At 42.9% G+C, this 22,349-nt stretch overlaps 1 long non-coding RNA gene across 1 annotated transcript in view; it reads left to right on the forward strand.

Annotated features, from left to right (window-relative positions):
* Positions 1-8,251: 8,251 nt before the first annotated feature.
* Positions 8,252-22,349, forward strand: part of LOC142826964 (uncharacterized) — a 32,282-nt gene continuing 18,184 nt past the window's right edge. The window contains exons 1-2 of the long non-coding RNA XR_012901262.1: positions 8,252-9,666; positions 16,863-17,020. This is a non-coding gene — a long non-coding RNA (uncharacterized LOC142826964). The remainder of the gene's footprint in view (positions 9,667-16,862; positions 17,021-22,349) is intronic.

The following is a 22,349-nucleotide window of genomic DNA, read 5'->3' on the forward strand; positions in this document are numbered from 1 at the left end:
TTATATTAGTTCATGGCATTCTTTGACTCTAAAACATTTCTTGTAATCTAGCTAAAGAGGAATATGATTGTGACTGTGATGGAAATTCAATACTAAACAGTGCAGACATGAGTCAGTATTTAGTATGTTGAGGGATAAAGGTGATCATAGATTCACCGAGCGAATAAGACTTTATCTTTCTCTATGCGACACACATTTTTCATCATGTAAAACACAAAGGAGATCCTTAGCAAATGGAACTGTTGCTTTTTCCTAGCTGTGGATCTGGGCCAATATATTTCATAAAGACTCTTTCGTACAATTACATGCTATTTTAGATAATGAACTCAAAAAGAAGTGTGGGATTTTTTTGCATCAGATGTAAACAAATTCTGACAAATAGCTGGTTAGTACAGAAGTAGAAAGGTCAGTGACACCATGATACATCATTGCTTTACACAACAGTAATTACTTCTGGATATTAATCATCCATACATTCACTTACCATTATTAGTCTTTGCAAGTGTTTTAAATGCCTTTAGTTCTTAGCAATGTTTGCAAAATGTCAGGTAACATAGGGCCAAAAACTGCCATCTTTACTCACGCTGAGTAGCACTTTAATCCATAGTAGGAGTCAACTACTCGGTTACTTGCTTCCCCCACTTGCTGCCTCTGTATCGGAGGCAGCAAGCAGGGAGTGGAGAGAGCCACTTTAAAAGTTGGTTCCCCTGGCACCATCTCCATGGTACCACCTGTACCACCCCGTGCTGCCGCCTCTATCAAAGGCAGCGGGGGTGGGGGGAGGGGGAAAGGGAGTAGGGGAGGCTGCTCCAGCAGCAGCCCCTATCTGCAGCAGGGCCCAGCTCCCTGCTGGGACCCCCCACAGACAGGGACTGATGAACCCAGTGTAAGCTGGGACTGCTCACGCCTGGCTCGTGCTGGGTCCGTGACCTTCCCCCACAGTGGCTCTGCATTTTAAATGTAGTAAGAGCCGGGCTATCTGTGTGCCCAGCTCTTACTACTTTTAAACTGCAGAGCTGCAAGCAGGGGTAGCTCTTGTAACTGGCACGAGCTGAGACTGAGTGCCATCCCTTATTGACTAATTGTGTAGTCGATAAAAACTGTATGGATTACACAATTAGTGATTACCTGCCTCTTAACATCCTTAATCCATAGTAGCCTCATTTACTTTCATGGAGCTATTGTGAAGTAAAATGAAACTAATTATGATTAACAATGGCAGAATCTGATCCCGAGTTTCTTTGTCTCTGAATAATTTTTGAATAGCTGACATCAAGGCTTTGAGTATAATGTTTAAAATACTGGAAGTCGAATCTTATTTCCAGAATTTGTTTTTAAAACACTTATGTTATATCTGTTAGAGTCTCTTTGTAAAAACGTATGTATTCTTAGAAGTAATACTGAAACTTCTAAAATGAAAAGTAAATTGCAAATTCAGACTCATGGAACTATGGTACTTCCACTGAGAAAATAACCCTGAAACCTGACTAGCCACATCTGTGTAAATCACTATTCAATTATTACTATTTTTATTACACTGCATATTATTTTGACTTGCACCCAGTGGTCCAGGAAAAAAATCTTATTGGCAATTAGTGATACTGGAGAAAAGTTAAACCAATAAAATGAAAAATGATCCTCCAATAATTACAGCTGAAAGTCTTATTTCTGAATACACCATGAAAGCAATATGCATTCCAAGCCTCCATTATTATATTACTCTGTTTCTGCAAAAATAAATAAAAGGTCAGAGAGTAAAACTGACTAGAGAGACATCTTCTGAGTGCTTTGATGTGCCAGACATAGAAGTCATCCGTTAGAAGAATTCATGCAAAAGGAGAAAACCTGAGAAGGAAGTAGGTTGAGCAGGTTTTCAATACCATGGAACATAAACTAATGTAAGAACCAGTAGACAAGAGAAAGGCAGCTCTGTGGGAGTTGAAAACAGAATTAATGTTGCTACCGACTGCCCTCAGTATGCAGAGCCATGGACACAGTGCCAGATTCCCCGTTGGTGTAAGTCAGCATAGCACAATCAGGCTAAGTCTACACTGCCACTTTTTATTGGAAAAATAGTTTTCTCAGAAGAGGCTTTTCCAAAATTTGGCCTGTCTACACTGGGCCAAATTTTAAAAAAAACCTCCTCTTTCGGAAGAGCCTTTCTTCCTTGTGGCATGAGGAAGACAGGGCTCCGGAAAGAGCATGTCTGCTCTTCTGCAAAAAATGTCAAAAGAGCAGATGCGTTCCCTGGACGCAGTGGAGTTTTTCTGGGATATCTCCGGTGTCCCGGAAAACCCCCATAGTCTAGACGTAGCCTCAGTGTCGGTGGAGTTACGCTGCGGTACATGAGCTGTGGATCTGGCATAAAATTCATTAAAAATTGTAGTTTAAGAGAATAAAACTGGATCAAGGGCTTAGTCCTTTAAAGTAGTAGAGACTTACTGAAGTCAATTGAAGTTGAAAGCATTCAGCATCTTGCCAGATCCAGGTCTCAAGGTAGGAACATCTTTAAGTGCTTCCCCTCAGGATAGATAGAAAATCAGAAAAACTACTCTAAGTAAATAGACCAGCAAAGTTTGCACTTGGCTAAAATCCTCAGTTTTGCTTTTTCTGGGGCTGGATTATAATAACTACATCTACACTGCTACAAGCCAAAATTCTATCAGGAAAGCCATCTGCTGTGTGAGAGGGAACTCTCAAGCTCCTACCTGCACATATTTCTTACCTTGCCTTGCCTCTTCCCGTTACGAATTCTGAGAGCAGCTCTGCTAAAATAGAGGACTTGAGTCAACATTTTGAAATGAAGAGCATACAGAATTTATATTATCCTTCTGAGTCACATGCACTTTGTAGCTAGCTTCCAGGTCCTGAGGCAAGTGGCAATAGGTCAGTAAAAGCTTTTATTGTTGTTTGGTTGTGGAATATAAAAATCTTTAATCATATTTGTTTTCACATAATATTGGCAGGTGAACAGGAAGAGGCTACAGTATCTGCTATGGGGAAAGTCACAATGAATAGATGCTACCCGACAGGTCTCAGATTTTCCTGAGGGGTGGGGAAGGAAAAACTGTTTGTGGCAGACTGAGCACACACAATAACTGAACAAAGTGCTGGGTAAGGTTATATTTCTTCAATACTCAGTGGGGATTGATGCCAATTTATAATAGGGGAGTCTTTCTAAATTTCATCCCACAAAGCACAAAATGAAGTGGTGGTCATAATATTTAGCTTCTGCATAGCTTTATCCAATCCATAGCTCTAAAAGCATATTACAAAGGAAGGTAAGTGCCATTATCTCCATTTTATAAATGGTGAAACTGAGGCATAGGGTGATGTTGAATTGCCCAAGATCACACACTGGTTACGTCTACACTGGCCCCTTCTCCGGAAGAGGCATGCTAATTTAGAACTTTGGAATAGGGAAATCTGCGGGGGATTTAAATATCCCCCGCGGGATTTAAATAAACATGGCCGCCGCTTTTTTTCCGGCTTGGGGAAAAGCCGGAAAAAAGCGTCTAGACTGGCGCGATCCTCCGGAATAAAGCCCTTTTCCGGAAGATCTCTTATTCCTGCTTGCCGGAAAAAAAGCGGCGGCCATGTTTATTTAAATCCCGCGGGGGATATTTAAATCCCCCGCGGATTTCCCTATTCCAAAGTTCTAAATTAGCATGCCTCTTCCGGAGAAGGGGCCAGTGTAGACGTAGCCACTATGTCTGTGACAGAGCTAGGAATAAAATCCTAGACCACCTGATTCCCTGTCCAGTGACCTCTCCAGCTAACCCACTCTGCCACAGGTCTTTCTCAGAAATTGATTATGATTTCTGATCTACTAAGCCATGTTTTTTATGAAACTCTCAAAAGGTGTGTGGTGGCAGAATACAGCTAGCCATCAAGTGAGGTCCAGTGAAGTGGTCTTCTATACAGCCAGATCTCTCTCAAACCTATTAAGCCACTGCTTAATAGGAAGCATTTGTAATATTATGACTGACTATTTCATTGTGCAAATGTGCTGTTGTATTCTGTACTAGCTGGGACCAAAAGAGAAGTATAGTAATTGAGAAATGGAACCAAGACGGCACCAAGTAGGCTATTATCATTGATTCAGACCTGAGGAAAAGGAGAGAAACAAAACCAGTATTTAATCAGATGTACCTTTATTTAAAGTCTTATCACACAGAAAACCTCAGTTCGTAGAACTGTCACATACATTGCAAAGATTAGAAAAAATAGTGTACCACACCAGTGTTTCCAGTTCTTTCTCAAGAAGTGCAAGAAGTGACAACTTCCAGCCATCAGCCAGGCTCTAAGTGATAATAAATTATGCATACGCTTACCAAAGCTTATTAATATGCAAAATATCCATAAAGATTGAACCCCCTCATGTGGGGATTCTTCATCTGACAGGCTAGTTGCATAATCTTATTTTAACAATAACATTTAAGTCACTTTATCACCATACTAGCAACCTTAAGGAAGTCACCATACCTAGCAACAGTCTACTGTTCTCTCGTAGATATAATTGTCCAAATTCAGCAGTTATTTTTCAAAACATCAGCATACAAACATAAACATGAGCTCAGCAAATGTATTATCTTAATTTATCTTAAATCCTAAGGCCTATTTTGGCTCAACAAAATATCCTGCAGGCCTACGTCTGTAGATTTCTTGCATTTCATCTTTAAACCTCAAGCTGTTTTTTTTTACCTATTACCTATCGATTCTTACTTTTACCTCCAAAACTGATTAGGGTAGCTACAGAATAGCCCACCTTTTATAAGCAATCTGCTTTCATTAGGTATAAGTCTCCAAGGTGGCTAAGGAAATATCCGAAAGACATGGAAGCAGCATTCTGATAAATGACATAAGCAGTACTCATTCCAAAATAAGGCATCTTTTCTAGGTGCATATAATCATTTCTAATGTAATAATAATCTAATAATCTAAACAAATTCCTTACACGTTAAACAACGCTCCCAAACCATAATAACATAATATAGGTAAGATGATTCTAGGTGGCTGTGCCCTATTAGAGATGGCCAGTCTATAATAGGTCTCTGACGGCAATAGTTCTTTAGCCCTTCTTTCACAATCCACACACACACATACATACACCTTTATTAACCCAGGCAGTTTTATTCTGTCTGCCGGCTTTGTTTGCTTCAGTGACAGGAGTCCCTCTGCTGCTGCTGCTTAGTCACTGCTGCTGTTGCAGCTATTTCTCTGTCAGCTCCTCTTTCAGTGACCAGCCAACTGGCAGACTCTTCATCAGGATGTACTTTCCGTGAACTCCTCAGCTGGGTGGTCAACTGTCCACTGACACACTGACCCTTTTCCCCCACTGTCAGAACTTGACACTTCTGCTAACATCTTCCTGTCAGATTGTTTGGCTGCATGCCAGCATTCTCTACATTCCATCAGCTGTCCGTTCTGGTGTTAAGCTCAGGAGCGCTATTTACCTCATGCTGTTATGATCTGTAAATCAGTGTTTACCATTTCCCCCCACCAATTTCACTTTTAGTTTGTGGCCTTTAGCCAACATTTAATGATGGAGTCACTTCCACTTATTTAAAGTGAAGGATAAGGTCATAAGTTGGAGTCTGGGGGAATTCTTTGGTATCATGACAAGATATACAGTACACATTTCCCATGTAAACTGGAAACAGTCTCATTTACTTAGCTGTTTTAGAACCGTATGTTAGAGAGAACACAACAAAACAGCAATTGCCTATTTTAAAATCTATATAAAGGGAGTGCAACACATGAGAACATCTTACAGATTAGGAGATGCACATTGACTGGTTCTCTCATGATGCTGCCAATGGCCAGAACCTTTATTTTCTCACATTCACACACTCTTTCCCCTCCCAGCCATGACATTCTTCTATTTCCCTTTCAGAGCAACCAAGCCTATCCCAACGGCCAAATGTGTTATTTTCCAAGGGTCTGATCTTGCATCTATTTAAGTCAATGCTATCAATTTCAATGAAGCAGGATCATTAGACCATAAGGTTGTATCACAGGCCCATGATCCCTCTTTAAAAACATCTTTTGGCCCTATGGAAGGTGACCCACCTTTCTGTTCTGAGGCACAGTCCACATAGGCACTGTAGATCAAAAACCTCGGAAAGGGGGTGAGTTGACTCCATAACAGGAGGATGGGAAGACAATATAAACAACTCTCTGAGCTTTCTTTGGGGGCTTGACTATTCTTAGCCTCTAACTTGGGCCTGTTCTACCGACCCTCTAGGTCCTCTCTGCCTCATGCACAAAATCCTCTGTCAGGGCAGCCCAGTTTCAAAGCTTGCTTCTTCCATCCTGGCTTGGTATGACTGACAGTTGTTTCAGGGAGAGACCAGCTCCACCTCTGTCTCCAGATCACAAGGTTGTCCCCTCTATAATAGCCCTCATCCATGGAATCTATCAGAGATATTTTTAGAGCTAGAGACAATGCAAGGTTTGGCCAAGCAATGCTACATCAATGTGTCAGTGAACTCCAAACTCTCCACCTGTACAACTGTTTGGGAGTCACCTAAATTGGGATGGACTTGAGCAACACATCTCATAGAACAAAATTATGGGAGGATATGAACCATTTTTTATTCACTGGTGCTTTCAGCATGCAAACGGCTTGTCAGCATTGCTGATAAGGATTTTGCTCGTAAACCATTCATACTGGTATTTTGTGGTGTCCATAATCATTTCTATGCCCATATGACCAACAGAAAGAAAATAGCTATTTTATGTATACGATAAACACCGGTTCTTGAATGGAGGTGGTTATGAGCAGGATGCAGGTAATCCTTTCCTTCAGGAATGCAAGTGCCCAGTTCTCAGAGAGTGGACCTGCCACAAGAATTTACTCTAGTTAGATCAGTGGTCCCCAACCATTTGAGGTTGCTGGGTGCCAGGGGGCGTGGCCGTTTGCCTGCCGGGCGCCAGAGGGCGGGGACACTTGCGCGCCCAGGGGCAAGGCCCCCTCAAAGCCGCGTACCCCATAGCCGTGTGCCCAGGGGCGGGGTCCCCCATGTACCATGTGCCCGGGGACAGTGCCCCCTCCAAGCGTCGTGTGCCTGGGGCCGGCACCCCCCTAAGTGCCGCGCGCCCAGAGCACCAGCAGCCAATTTGTGGTGCTCCTGGGGCCGGCGCTCACCATGCGCCTGGGGCCGGCTCCAGCACCGGCACCATGCATGCGCCATGTGCCCGGGGTCAGGCCAGCCCCGAGCACTTGGCGGGCACACACAAATGCCCCCGCGGGCGCCATGTTGGGGACCACTGTGTTAGATTAAGAAAATGAGCAAACTCTCTTGCTGTTGGATTAGGTCCCACAAGAAACAACAGTATCACAAAACTAACACTAATATGGCATTTCTTCAGACTGAAGAGTTCTCACAGTGACTATTGTCATAACAGTACTAATTGTTGCAAATAAGGGTGCAGAATATGGCCCAGTGAAAACAGATATGCCTCTCATTTCTACCTAGTGAACTTTCACTTGAATGTGATTACCAGAAAAAAACATTTGTGACCAATATCCAGTGGACAAAAATGGAGAGCAGCTACAGACATAACATGTATGATAGAAGCAGCACATACCAGAGTCTGGCAGAGGTGCAGTTCTAATGGGAAATGGGACTTGTATATATTGGGTGGGATGTTCAGCATGGACGAACTTTATTCTTATTTAAGTGAAAGGGAAGTTTACTGAATGCCTTTGAAAAATTCCACCTAGCATTCTTAGGTGTTTGTATTACATCCATACTGAGCCATAGAAAGGATCATGGAATAGTTTGTTTTAGGAGAGATGCCTGTATAGATGTAAATAGTTAGCTAATAGAAAAGATACAGATATTTGGCCTCACAAATATATGGTGTAGTTCTTGGCTTTCGTTATGACCAATAAAAACTTTTTTCTGTTGTGCATTGCAAATGAAGTCTTATGCGCAGCTATTTACATAAAACACAATTTCAAGTGTAGTTGTGTTTATTAGGGAACCTGCTCAGGAATGTTTAAAACACCACAAATGGATAATTCTATTTAATCAGGACTTTTACAAATTACCTTCCCCTTATCAGAAAGGCTACCAGAAAAAACCCCAGTGAGTACATACTTCAGTTTTCTTTCCAATAGGAAGGGATTTGAGGTCTGCCTTTTCTTTCACACAAATTAATTATCTATATGTCAAATATTTTGGCAAATTCAGAATAATCCTAATTACAGCTGCAAATTTATTAAATCACAAAGACTATGCTGAAGTTATTTTTAAGCCCATAAAAGTCAAGAAATGCAGAGTTAAGATTTTTTTTCTGACAATAACAATGAAAGAAATAAAAGAATTCTATGAAAGTGCATAACAGATTTGATTTTTCTAGGTAAGGCCTGATCTTACACACCCTTCTATGCCCACAAGAAACTTTAAGCATGAAAGTAGTTCCATTGGGACTACTTGTATGAGTAAGCCTACTCACGAATATAAACCATGGTAGGTATATGGCCTAAGGTCCAGCTCCTGCAGATAGTCATATACATGCTTAACTTCACACCTATGAGTATTCCCACTCAAGTAAACATTTCTGAGTTTCTTCAAATAGTTGAACCAATTTTGCAAAATTAAAACAAAATATGAAAACCTCAATTTTGTTGTGACTATTTTGTACAGGCCTTGTTCCTAACCCAATGAATGGCCTGCAGCTCCCTGTGCAGTTCAAATGTTAATAACTTGTTATGACAGAATGTGAATACCTCCCACCCTTCCAGGACAGGATAGAGTTAATAGTGGCAGCTAGAGCCAGGGAAGATAATGAGTCCCACCTGTAGAAACTGCAAGTCTGGACTGAAGAACCTTTAGCTGTGGCTGATCAGGCAAATGAAACCAAAGCTAAAGCAGGTTTCCTTTTTCTCTATGCTTGTGTGAGAAGTTTGGTTTTGTGAATGTTGTGGATAGCATAGAAAGTAACCGAGGAAGGGAATAAAAATGACCCTTTATTTGGTCTGTGAAAGAAAAAGGAGGTTTTATGTGTTTTGTTTTTAAACCTCTGAATAGAATATCTGGGTTTAAGAGGGAAGGGCTGGTTATTGGCCTTAATTTTTTTTTCTTGAAACAAAGGATGATCGTTAAAGGGAGCATTTATCTGCTTTCCTGTCTATTGGGTGTGCCTTCCTCAGGTGAAAGGTGACCCAGTTCCCTTACAGTGGGGTCAAAAGGTTTTTCTAGGAACAATGGCTCAAGAGGCCTTTTGAATTAGGCCATGTTTACTATTTATTGTTGTGGAGAAACATGAAGCAGAAGAGACTTGTCTTTGTTTTTAATCTCTCTTGAGCATTTCAGGGACTGAACAGCTAAACCAGACCATATAGTGGGCCTTCACCACATTTATCTGGTCTCCTTTAAAGAGAAGAAAATCCAATAGCCTTGTCTGAATTGTAAAGACTGCCCGGAAACCCTTTCTGTTTTAAAAATAAAGACTATACTGGAGCAACTAGAATACAAACAAGCACCTACATCCAGCAAAAATTCCAAGGATCTGCTGCATTGCCTGGGCTGCTTCAGACCCTGATCCTGCAAGCAAGCTGTACTGTGTAACTGGATCCCATCTGAAGTCTCATGGGCTTGTTGATGTCACTTATTATCACAAAGATTGAGTCTGAGAGAACATGGGTCATAATGGGTAAGTAAAGACTTTTTTTTTTTTTTTTTTTTTTTTTTAACAAAACTGCAGTGCAGACTATATGTTAAATTCACTTATGTTGTATTAGTGTACCAGGAAAGCAACATCCAGGGTTTATCTATGAAGTGAGGAATGAGTCAATATCTCAGGATGCTACTGCAGTTGTTATTGAATTTATACATTATTTCAATGATATTGTGGCATATGTAGCTATGAAACTGTGATTCATGTGTTATGTACTGCTTCTTTCAAAGAAACAAGAACTTTATAGGTATAAAATGTCAAGAGTTTATTTTCCAAAGAAGCTGCAGCCTAATCAAAGAAAAGCTGCATTGTGCTCTCTCCTGGAGATTTAACTTTTATGCTTTCTTGTGTATTTAAATGAAAAGTCATTCATATCAGAGATTGTGCTTTTTGTACTTTGTATGGAAACAGAATGATAATATTGAGGCCAGCTTAACTCTCAATCCAGCATCTGTAGTGTGAAACTTTGCTGCTTTCATTTATCATATAAAACTCTTTGCCTATCCCTTACTGAATTATACACTGTTGCTCTCTAGTACTTCACTTAACTGACTTTCTTAAATAAGCAGCTCACATATTCTGATAGAATTTCATCTGGGCAGGAAGGATGGAAATTCCTCCAATTGGAGAGAGCCTGTGCATGCGTCCTGACACTGCAATCTTTAGATGGTGCATTTCTGCATGAATTCTGGGAATGAGCTGAGCAATACAAACCATGGAGGAGGTATTCTGTACCAACTCTGAATAGACTGAAATGTCAAAGACCAGTGAAAATGGGACAGAGGAAAGGGTGAGTTACTGGATCACCACTTCACTTATGCGAATACAATGGCCTAAATCCTTGTGTAGGATGTTCAGAGGGGAATCAGTCTCTATTCCAGTTTACTGGCAGCACAGGGTATAAGGTTCACATTAGGCTTACGCTACTAATTGAATGACAGAACAGAAGACAGCTGGCACTAGGCAGAGTTTCAGAAAACTTTGAAGGTGAGATTAAGGAGAAGATCCTCAGCTCTTACAAAACAGTGTCTTTTTTTCCCCCTCAAGTGGAGCTTTTTCTACAGGCTTAAATTTGTTTTGTGGTGTGGGGATGAGGCAGTGCTCAAAAGAGGAGCCAATATAGCTGTTTAATAGTTAGGGAATGGGGTTGATTTGAGGAGAATAACAGGTATTGGGAGGGGGTTATAGTAAGCAAGGTGAGATAAATTGGGGATGGGCAAGAATGTTTGACCCTGATGCCATTAATGTAACAAGAGACTTCTGTAATCTTTTCCTGAGGTGATGCCTCCTTGTAGCAAGGGAATCTGTGCTGCAGACAGGTACAGAACTGGGAAGTCAAATCCCTTTCTCCTAATCCTAGAGGGAGGCAGGCTTTGCTGGGCAAGAAATCTCTCAGTAAAAGTACATGGTAGAAATCATTCTTCTTGAAGAAAATATTCGACCCAAGTGTTCAGCTTGTGTAACCTGATGGGAAGGGTTGAGAGCTCTCTTGTGGAGAAGATCCCACTCAGGTTTCCCCACCAGGAAACATCTTGAAAATATCTGCCCTTCTGCATAATTTTCAGCCCTACAAAAGCTTTAGTGAAGTATTTTGATGAGTACCAGAGATAAATACAGGCAGTCCCCGAGTTACGCGGATCCGACTTATGTCGGATCCGCAGTTACGAACGGGGTTCCTCTCCCTGGTCTCCAGCAGACCAGGGAGAGGAAGCAAAGCAGCGGAACACATGGGCAGCGGACAGGGCTGTCTGCAGACCGGGGGTTGTGGGGGGGGGGCAAAGCAGAGCCAAGCCCCGGAACGCCCGGCCAGCTGACAGCCCAGAGCATCTGGGCTGTCAGCTGATCGCGCGCTCCGCAGCTTGGCTCTGCTTGGCTCTGCTTTGCCCCCCCCCCCCCCGGTCTGCCCCTGGTCTGCATCAGGAGCCTGGGGCAGAACAGCTGGGGTGCTGCCCGGTTGGTCCAGTAGCGCCCAGAGCGGCGCTACGGGACCAACTGGCAGCGCCCCAGCTGCTGTACCACAGGTGTATGGAGCAAACCACGGAGCACGGGGGCAGCGGGACAGCCCAGACGCGCCGTGGCTGTCCACTGCCCACGTGCTCCGCGGCTTTGCTCTGCTTTGCTCCCCCCCCCCCCCCTGGTCTGCAGACCAGGGGGATGGGGGGGGGGGGCAAAGCAGAGCCAAGCCCCGGAGCGCACGGCCAGCTGACAGCCCAGAGCGTCTGGGCTGTCAGCTGATCGCGCGCTCCGCGGCTTGGCTCTGCTTTGCCCCCCCCCCCATCCCCCTGGTCTGCAGACCAGAAGGAGGGGGGGGGGGGAGCAAAGCAGAGCAAAGCCGCGGAGCACGCGGGCAGTGGACAGCCACGGCGCGTCTGGGCTGTTCCGCTGCCCCCGTGCTCCGTGGCTTTGCTCCAGACACCTGTGGTACAGCAGCTGGGGCACTGCCAGTTGGTCCCGTAGCGCCGCTCTGGGCGCTACTGGACCAACCGGGCAGCACCCCAGCTGTTCTGCCCCAGGCTCCTGATTCAGCCACTGCTGGTCAGATTCAGCAGCGGCTGAATCAGGACGCCTGGGGCAGAGCAGCTTGGGTGCTGCTGGGTTGGTCCAGTAGCGCCGAGGAGCGACGGCGCTACTGGACCAACCCAGCAGCACCCCAGCTGCTCTGCCCCAGGCGTCCCCAAGTCAGCCGCTGCTGAAACTGACCAGTGGCTGACTACAGGAAGCTCCTGCCCCGGGCTTCCTGGAATCAGCCGCTGATCAGTTTCAGCAGCAGCTGACTTGGGGATGCCTGGGGTTCTTAAGTTGAATCTGTATGTAAGTCAGAACTGGCGTCCAGACTCAGCCGCTGTTGAAACTGATCAGTTTCAGCAGCGGCTGAATCTGGACGCCAGTTCTGACTTACATACAGATTCAACTTAAGAACAAACCTACAGTCCCTATCTTGTACGTAACCCGGGGACTGCCTGTAATCTCTGACAGGATGATTTAAGTTGAACTCCATCACAGGTGGGCTGTCTTAATTAATGGTCCTTTCAATGTGGCTGCTAAATTTTAACATGATGGGATCTATTCATCCCTATCCCTAGTCCTGCACCATCCCAGGCAGAAGTGTGGAATCTTCAGGGGCATGGTCTCTTCTCCCTACTCTACTTAATACAGGGTGGGGACCTGGGGTGTGTACAGGGAGAAGAGTACTTTCCTCCTTCTGATTTTATGGAGAGTCTGCAAGAAAAGATCATTCAGCCTGAGCATCTATTAGCTCTTCTATGTAGCCCCTCTATGGTCCAAGGATGCCCCAACATTGGTCATAGCTGGGAGAAAAGGCCCCACGCTAGTGTGGCATAGAGCTTTACATAGAAAATCTTGGACTCTTAAGAATCCTCTTAGCTTAGGGTGTTTGCTGCTTATTCTTATGTGGTTGGGACAACCTTTCTTTCTCTTTAGTGGAACCATGCAGTTGTAGTCCCCAGGAAGTCCTGCATTAAAAACTCTCCTTAATCCTACATGTGCTGCCAGGCCTTTCTCTGGGAGGGAGGCAGTGTGGCCCATATTGTGGGAGAGTATTCTTAGAATTCCTGAGTATTATGGACATTTTGTGATCATTGCCAGTCTGACTTGATTTTGAACCTATCTACTAGAGGTGGAATGGCTCCACCTTTAATTAGCAGTCCACTCCCACCCAAATTATTTCTGCCCCTGTTACTGGTCTTCTGGGTGACTTCAGGCAAGTTGCTTCAGCACTGTGTATCTCTGCTTCCACAGCTGTGCAATGGGAATAACTGCCTCCTGTGTGCTTTGCTTTGAGATCTCTGGGTGAGTTATGATAAAAAGCTTGTTAATTATCAGATTTTGAAGAGTAGAGCTGAGTAAACATGGAAAAAACAGTGAGTAGTTTAAAAAAGCCCAACCCTTTCATGGAGTGAAGTATTACCAGTACAAGGACTCTTTATCATCTGGGGATGCACCATCTGTCTCAAACCTCTCTACAGTGAAAATAAAGCTTAAAATCACTCATTAATGTTTAACACGTGCTTTGAAAACCAATTTTTGTACCTCTGGTTGTAAACAGAGCATGAAACGAGGCTGTGGTTAAACATTTTTTTTAGATATCTTTTACGTTCTTTTGTCTGTGTCTTGGTTACAATTAAGTAATTCTATAAATATCCACTAGATGTCAGTATGATCTGTTAGTTTAAGTCCTCTCCTCTGTATTTTTTCTTTTAGTGGACCATTTTGTAAGGGAGCCTTATAATCTTGACTCCCTGCCTTTCCCACACCAATGTCACACACCTCCTTTGTATGCTTTGCTAAAAAGTTTCCAGGAACCATCAGAGGTCTTGCTGGTGGGCTACAAAACTAAACACCAAATCAAGTAATTACATCACTGTAGATTTCCCTAATTACTGAAGGTAATTTCAAAAGCTATTACATGCACACTTCTCTTGGAATCAAGCAGGACCTAAGAACGGGGATGGGGGAGCATTCATTGATTATCTTCTGTGCAGTGTGTTTCACTGATATGCACACACTGGACATTCTTGAAGTTCCTAATGCAGTTTGCCTGAACCAACAGTGCATTCCCATTTTGCTAGTCCTTTTTTATTATTGAACTTTCAAGGCACTGTCATGAAGCGCTCCTTAACTTATCCCGTCTCTTTCCTTTTAGGAAAATATTAACATATCTATGGTTGATGGCACGTGTAAAATAAAGATCTACAAATGCCTCTCTAAGGCCATCTTTTGAAGTTGTGATCTTTTTGTTCATGCACAAACACACTGAAGTTCAAGGGTTCATGGACCTGGTATTTTTGGTTCATGCCACTTTAAAAAGAGAATCCAGAGATGAGTTCAAAATCTCATCTCCTGCCTGTGCCCCCACATGCACCTACAGCGTTCCGAGCTTTTCTAGTCCAAAGCTTTTGGGGCCAATTTTAATCGTATAGTGTCTTACTGTGACAGTTCACTCCTAATTTTTTTAAAAAATCCTTTTGATACTACATGATCACCTCTTGGCAGCCTGGTAAAATGTGTTCATTGTATACTGTTCCAAGGGATCATATCTTGCAAAGAACATGACTAGCCTGGGCAGTTTTTTTTTTAAATAAAAGAATCCAGATGGAACAAGCCATGATAAGCACAGCAGTATTTATCCTCCTCCAAATTATGTGGGTAAAACTTTAATAAAAACTGTCAAATATAGCTTAAAAAATCAGTCAGGTATCTGGACAGTTTCCTTTTTTTATTGTTACACAGGAAATTATCACAGCTTAGAAGATGCTCACCAATTCATGTTCCTTGTTCTGCTTTACAGTGAGCAGTGAAGAGGAGAAATTCATAAGAAAAATAACTTTTATTTGGAAGAGTCAGGTATCCACCCTCTTGACTTCATCAATTCCTAATATATTAGGAAAACTTTCCTAACCGTGTTCTTACTGGAATGTGGAATAGTTTCCCAAAGGCAGTGCTGGAAGTCCAATTGCTTAACTCATTGAATAGTGGACTGGATAAACCACAAGCTAGGATACTGTAGGGAACAATTCTGGATTGGAAGAGGATGAACTAGATGACCTAGCTAGTCCCTTCCAACTCTAACATCTATCATTCTGTTGATGCAAAATTGAAAAGTTACTGGTGGAGGAAGAAATGGAGAAATAAGATCAACCACCTCTGAAAGTATACAATTTGTCGGCTACAGGATAGATGAGGAATTAGGGAAGAATAACGTATTTAAGTATTTCATTAAAACTCACTTCTTTTGTGAGGTCTATAAACCTTAGTCTTCTCCTCAGAAAAATAGTATTTTTATTTTTTTAATTATGAAATCCTTAAGACATATGCACCGCAAGCCACAGTTAACTGCATAGTGTTAACTTAAAAATCTTGCCCTTTCTTTCTCCCTCCAGTAGTGTTATCCATAACCTTTTCATGGATTAATGTAGGCCCAGACATGGAAATCTGTATTAGATTATGAACTCTTGAGGAATGAACATTAAGGAAGTTAAGTATTAATTCACTAATTGACTAGTCAGTGCATTTTTGCATCGACTATTCAATTAGTTGATAGGGCGGCGCTGCCCTTTGAAATGCTGCTGCAGTGTTTCAAAGCAACAGAACTGCACAGAGCCTAGGGTCAGCTGGGGGACTCCAGCTAACCCCTGGCTCATGCAGCACTGCCCCTTTGAAACACTGCCATGGTGTTTCAAAGGGGCAGTGCCGCATAGCTGATCCCGGGCTCCATGTCGCACTTCAAAGGGGCAGCGACACCGCTTTGAAACGCTGTGGTGGCATTTCAAAAGGGGCAGTGCTGGATGGAGCCTGGGATCAGCTGTGCAGAGCTTCCCCTTTGAAACACCGCAGCAGCGTTTCAAAGCAGCAGTGCCATGGAGCCCAGGACCCCAGGCTCCGTGCAGCACTGCCACTTTGAAGTACTCCCATTTTTCCCCCCCGCTTGCTGTATTTGCTTATCGGATAGTCGACTAGTCCTTAACATCCCTAATGAGTATTGCCTTGGCTTATCTGTAAAATGGTAGGTATAGGACATTTATGATACATTTATGGTCATAGTTAATGATTGAGGCCTAGGTGAGAACCAAGGCTGTGTCTAAACTATATTCCTTTTCTCAAAAAAGGGATGTAAATTAGACACTTTGAAATTGCAAATGAAGCCGTGATTTAAATTTCCCGCACTTCATTTGCATAATTTTCAAAAGAAAAACGGCTGTTTAGACGGGGATCGATGGAAAATAAAACCCTTTTTTGAAAGAACCTATATTCCTGAAAAAATGAGCTTGGCTCCTCATGTGGTTGGCTACTCTCTAAGTGCTGCTCTCTTTTACTCTTTAATTTTCTGCAAGATGTAGCCAGTTTTTTGGTTTTGGCCACTGATCTGGATCCATTTACTTAAATGAGTACAATCACAGGCCAATATGGCTAATGATTTACTAGTATGTCATGACCAAATCTCCTTGCATTCTCAGTGTTTTATTCCTCTCTCTGCATCTTGTCCCATGTGTGCTTATGATCCTGGTCATAGTACAAACTTTGCAGTCGCTTGAACAGAGAGAATATGTCCATAGGAGTGTCTCCACATTGCCTTAACTTCTTGTTAACCATGACTTCCGTTAATTCAGAAATATCTGAAAGACGGTATTCATTTCAGCGTTTTTCTTCTGCAGCTAATCTCCAGCTTGTATGTGTGAAAAACTGAATGTAGAAATCTTACACTGTGCTGAGTTGGAAAGCAGCTGAACTTGATGAAGTTCAAATTGCATGTTACACTGGGCTAGATCTTCAGCTTGTGTAACTGGGCATTGCCATGTTGGCTTCAATAGAGGTAAGCTGATTTACCCCAGCTGAATAGTCTTGGCCATAGTTAATTGTTTAAAGTGAAAATTGCTTGAGATGTGAAATAGTCTTCCAGTCCTTCCTTCCCTTCCTATATCAAGCATACTTGCAAATAATAATAAAAAAGCTTTTCTCTATAAGCAGCTGTTGAACAAATCACTATTAAATCCAAGGACTTGCAATTAAGTAAAAGGAAAGACTTGAGTGATTTAGAAAAATATACTTTTTTGTTTTAAAAATTTCTATTGCATTTGATATGTGAAAATGTTCTTTCCTTTTCCTGTAATACAAGTTCCTTTGGTGTGTTGTTGACTTGTTCAACAGAGAACAGTTTAAGGGGTATAGTTTGGAGCTTAGTACTTGGTATGTATAGTGTATTGTTTGTTACAATTTAATAAAGGGTTAAATATGTATTAATGTATTTTATAACATTATAACAATTGGTTGACCCCAAGTTGTCTTTAAATGGCTGAGATGGCTTGTCATAGCCACATTAGGGCTGTCCTTTAACTGCAGTTAACTCATGTGATTAACTCGGAATTAATCACAATTAATCATGATTAATTGCTCTATTAAACAATAGACTACCAACTGAAATTTATTAGATGTTTGGGTTTTCTACATTTTCAAATATATATTGACTTCTATTAAACACAGAATATAAAGCATAAAGTGCTCACTTTATATTTTTTAGTTGAAACTATAGTAAATAATAAAATTGTCAGACACGTGGATGAATATAATTTGTTGGGGGAACGTAAACATGGTTTCTGTAAAGGGAAATCATGCCTTACTAATCTTCTAGAGTTTTTTGAAGACAAACATGTGGACAAGGGGGATCCAGTGGATATAGTATACTTAGATTTGCAGAAAGCCTTTGACAAGGTCCCTCACCAAAGGCTCTTAAGTAAAGTAAGTTGTCATGGGCTAAGAGGGAAAGTCCTTTCATGGATTAAGAACTGGTTAAAAGATTGGAAACAAAGGGTAGGAATAAATGGTAAATTTTCTGAGTGGAGAGAGGTAATTAGTGGGATCCCCCAAGGGTCTGTCCTGGGACCCATCCTATTCAACTTATTTATAAATGATCTAGAGAAAGGGGTAAACAGTGAGGTGGCAACATTTGAAGATGATACCAAACTGCTCAAGATAGTTAAGACCAAAGCATACTGTGAAGAGCTTCAAAAAGATCTCACCAAAGTAAGTGATTAGACAACAAAATGGCAAATGAAATTTAATGTTGAAAAATGTAAAGTAATGTACATTGGAAAAAATAATCCCAACTATATATACAATATGATGGGGACTAATTTAGCTACAACTACTCAAGAGAAAGATCTTGGAGTCATTGTGGATAGTTCTCTGAAAACATCCACTCAGAGTACAGAGGCAGTCAAAAAAGCAAATAGAATGTTAGGAATCATTTAAAAAAGGGATAGAGAATAAAACAGAAAATACCTTATTGCCTTTATATAAAACCATGGTACGCCCACATCTTAAATACTGCATACAGATGTGGTCACCTCATCTCAAAAAAGATATTTTGGCACTGGAAAAGGTTCAGAAAAGGACAACAAAAATGATTAGGGGTTTGGAATGTGTCCCGTATGAAGAGAGATTAAAAAGATTTTGACTTTTCAGCATAGAAAAGAGGAGAGTAAGGGGGGATATGATGAAAGTCTATAAAATGAAGACTGGTATGGAAAAAGTAAATAAGGAAAAATTATTTACTTATTCCCACAATAAAAGAACTAGGGGGTCACCAAATGAAATTAATGGGCAGCAGGTTTAAAACAAACAAAAGGAAGTTTTTCTTCACTCAGTGCACAGTCAACCTGTGGAACTCCTTGCCAGATGATGTGGTGAAGGCTAGAACTTTAAGAGGGTTCAAAAAAAGATCTAGGTAGATTCATGGAGGTTAGGTCCATCAATGGCTATTAGCCAGGATGGATAGGAATGGTGTCCCTAGCCTCTGTTTCTTTGGACGTGGGTGACAGGGGAGGGATCACATGAGGATTACCTGTTATGATCCCTCCCTCTGGAACATCTGGTATTGGCCACTGTCAGCAGACAGGAGACTGGGCTAGATGGACCTTTGATCTGACCCAGTATAGCCGTTCTTATGTTCTTAAATATTTGCACTGTCAAAGTGATAGATAAAAGAATGTTTTTCAGTTCATCTCATGCAAGTATTGTAGTGTAACTCTTTCTCACAAAAGTACAGTTTACAAATGCCCTGGATGCAGCCACTGGTACTATGACCACGGGCCTAGTACTGCATTGTAGCTCATGGCTAGAAGGGTCTGGGGTGCCCCTAGAGCTTCAGACCACCATCCAAGACCTGCCCTTTGAAGGACTCAGCCTGTTCTCGGAGTAGACCAACCATAGTCTGCATGGTCTGAAAGACACGCCAGTCACGTTGAAGTCCTTGAGGATCCATAAACACCCCGCCTCCCCAAGAGGCAATCCCTCCCCAGAAGGAATGCCCCCCGGCTTCCCCAGCTGGGCACCCACCCTGACTTCTTGAGGTGTAGGGGAAGGAATGGGAATGGCAGGAACAACAGATGCCGTTCCCGCCCCTCATCCTACCAAGGGTCGGGTTCGGCTGGTAAAAAACAGGGCTCTCAGCAAGGGTTTTGGAGGGGTGCCCACCAGTCTCACTTCTTCCCTTTTTGGACCACTTATTCCCTTTCTACCGGGCTTGGGTTTCCATCACCTCAGACCAGTGGGTCCTGGAGATGGTAGGCAGAGGCTACGCTATCCCATTCCACTGGTCTCCTCCCTCCCAACCTCCTGCCCGTCCCTCTTCAGGGACCCCTTTCATGAGCACGTCCTGTGGGAAGAGGTGCAGCAGCTCCTTAGCCTAGGGTGGCCAAAGTGGTCCCCCAGAGTTCATGGGCAAGGGTTTCTACTCCCGGTACTTCCTAGTCTCCAAAGTGAAAGGAGAGGTTTGCCCTATCCTAGACCTCAGGGACCTGAACGCCTTCATTGCCAAATTCAAGATGGTAACATTGGTGTCGATCATTCCCTCTCTCAATCTCAGAGACTGGTATGTGGCTCTCAACTTGATGCTTGTTTTCGCCTCTTACCTCAGGAGTTTCCTGCAATTCACAGTTGGCCAGGACCATTGTCACTTTACAGTCCTTCCCTTTGGCCTCTCCATGACTACTTGGGTCTTTACAAAGTGTATGGCTGTAGTTGCCGCCTTCCTGAGGAAGCGCGAGGTCCATGTATTTCCCTACCTGGATGACTGAGGCTCAAGGGCCAGCCGGTCTCCGCCCAGAGAATTTCTTCTTGGATGACCTCCTGCATCAGGGATTGCCTTAATCTGGCTGGAGTCCTAGCCCCTGCTTTCATGGCCTACTCCACTAGGGCGCAGGCCTTCTGGCTCAGATCCCTATTCTAGACATCTATAGGGTCTTCAGTGCCACATGGTCTTCAATCCATACCTTTGCCAATGATTATGCTCTGGTTCAGCATCCTGGGGAGGATGCGGTTGTTGGCAGAGCTGTCCTCCACTGGGTAGAAGGTTAGAACTCCAACCCCGCCACCTTGGGTTTGTGCTTTGGAGTCACCTACATGGAATGGACATAAGCAATCACTTGAAGAAGAAAAAAGACTGACTTACCTTCGTCACTGTGTTGCTCGTGTCCATTCCAAATCCTGCCCTCCTCCCCTTCTTCAGAGTAGTCCGGTAAAAAGGAACCGAGGAGGTGGAGGGTCAGCAGGGATACACATGTGCCGATATAGTGGTGCCACTCCAGGGGGCTCCCCTTCTGGCCCAACGGGTGCTGCTGAGGGAAAAACTTCTGACAAGATGTGCATGCAGCGCGAGCACACCTACATGGAATGGTCATGAGCAATGCTTCTCGAAGAGCAACAATTACAAATGTAAGTGACCATTTTTTCAGTATCTCTGATACCAGGTATCTCCCTGCCAGTGGGTCCCTTGGGTTAGTAAATAGGATGACCTTTAAGCCAGTTCTGTGTGCCACACATCCTATTGTCTCACCTGTGGCTTAGAAAACACATAGAGGTGAATGACAGGAGGCAGCAGAAAACTGACACAATTTTTCGGTGAGAGGGTCAATCTTTTGGCTCTTGATGCCTTATGGGAGGGGAGGGAGTTGTCAGTCTTGGTTAATTTCTTGTTGAAGTATCTACAGAAGCAGCTGTGCAGTGGCTCCAGCATGGCTGCTGCAAGTTGGAAGACTTTGTTTCTCAGTCCCAAATCTATTTCCCAAAACTCACAGCTCATTTATTTGAGCTACAGGCTGTATTCAGGGATTTTTCCCCTACATGGGGGTTGTAGAATAGGGTAACTCTCCAAAGCCTGCTGTAGCTTTCATCGTAGCAGCAGCTTGAGGGTGGGAGCCAGCCTTTATGAGAAATCTGTCATTTTAAAGGGAAAAAAATTCCTTCCTGATAGGAGCAAAGTATCAAAGTTTTTAAAACTTGGCTCTGATCAGAATGTCTGAAACAGGGGCTTTTCTGTAAAGCCCAACTTCTCCCCAAACCACTACCTACTTCAAAGAATGTGCAGGGAAAGTGTATGCCGCCCAGACTGAAAACAACTGTATGTTGTTGGGATAGCTGTGACAGGCTTTCGGACACAGACTCAGGAGTGGTGCTATATTAACACTCATTTGAAGTCTGATCCAACTCCCGTTACAGTCAGTAGAAACACTCCCATTGCTTTCAATGGGAGTTGCCTTAAGCCAACACAGGAGGAAAAGAGGGGAGAAGTAATAGGGAAAGAGGTTAAATATGTTTAAGATAGCTTTTTGCCTTTTCGCAGGTTTATAGATAGGGATCTGAATATCCTATGAATTGTCATTATTAATCCATCAAGTCTGGTATACTACCCCCGGCAGCAGCCAATACCATGATGGGAGTTACCAATTCCCATAAAACATATAACCAATTAGTCAATGTTGTTCAAGTGAATGAACATGTGAGTCCTGACTTAGGTTTTAATACTTGAAACAGTGAAGAATTCTGCTAACAGCTTAGAACCAGAACCAGCCAAAAATGCCAGTTTTTGTAGCAAATATGAATTCTGCCGGATTACTTTTCAGCGATGTTTAACAAGTGTAAAATGTAAGAACAACAAATGGTCTGGTAGCACTTTAAAGACTAACAAAACATGTAGATGGTATCGTGAGTTGTCGTGGGCACAGCCCACTTCTTCAGATGACTGGAGTGTTGGCTGTCCAGAACCAAACATCCAGCACTCTGGTCATCTGAATAAGTGGTCTCTGCCCACAAAAGCTCATGATACCATCTACATGTTTTGCTAGTCTTTAAAGTGCTACCAGACT

This window comes from Pelodiscus sinensis, chromosome 1 (assembly GCF_049634645.1).
Source record: "Pelodiscus sinensis isolate JC-2024 chromosome 1, ASM4963464v1, whole genome shotgun sequence".
Classification (NCBI taxonomy): domain Eukaryota; kingdom Metazoa; phylum Chordata; order Testudines; family Trionychidae; genus Pelodiscus; species Pelodiscus sinensis.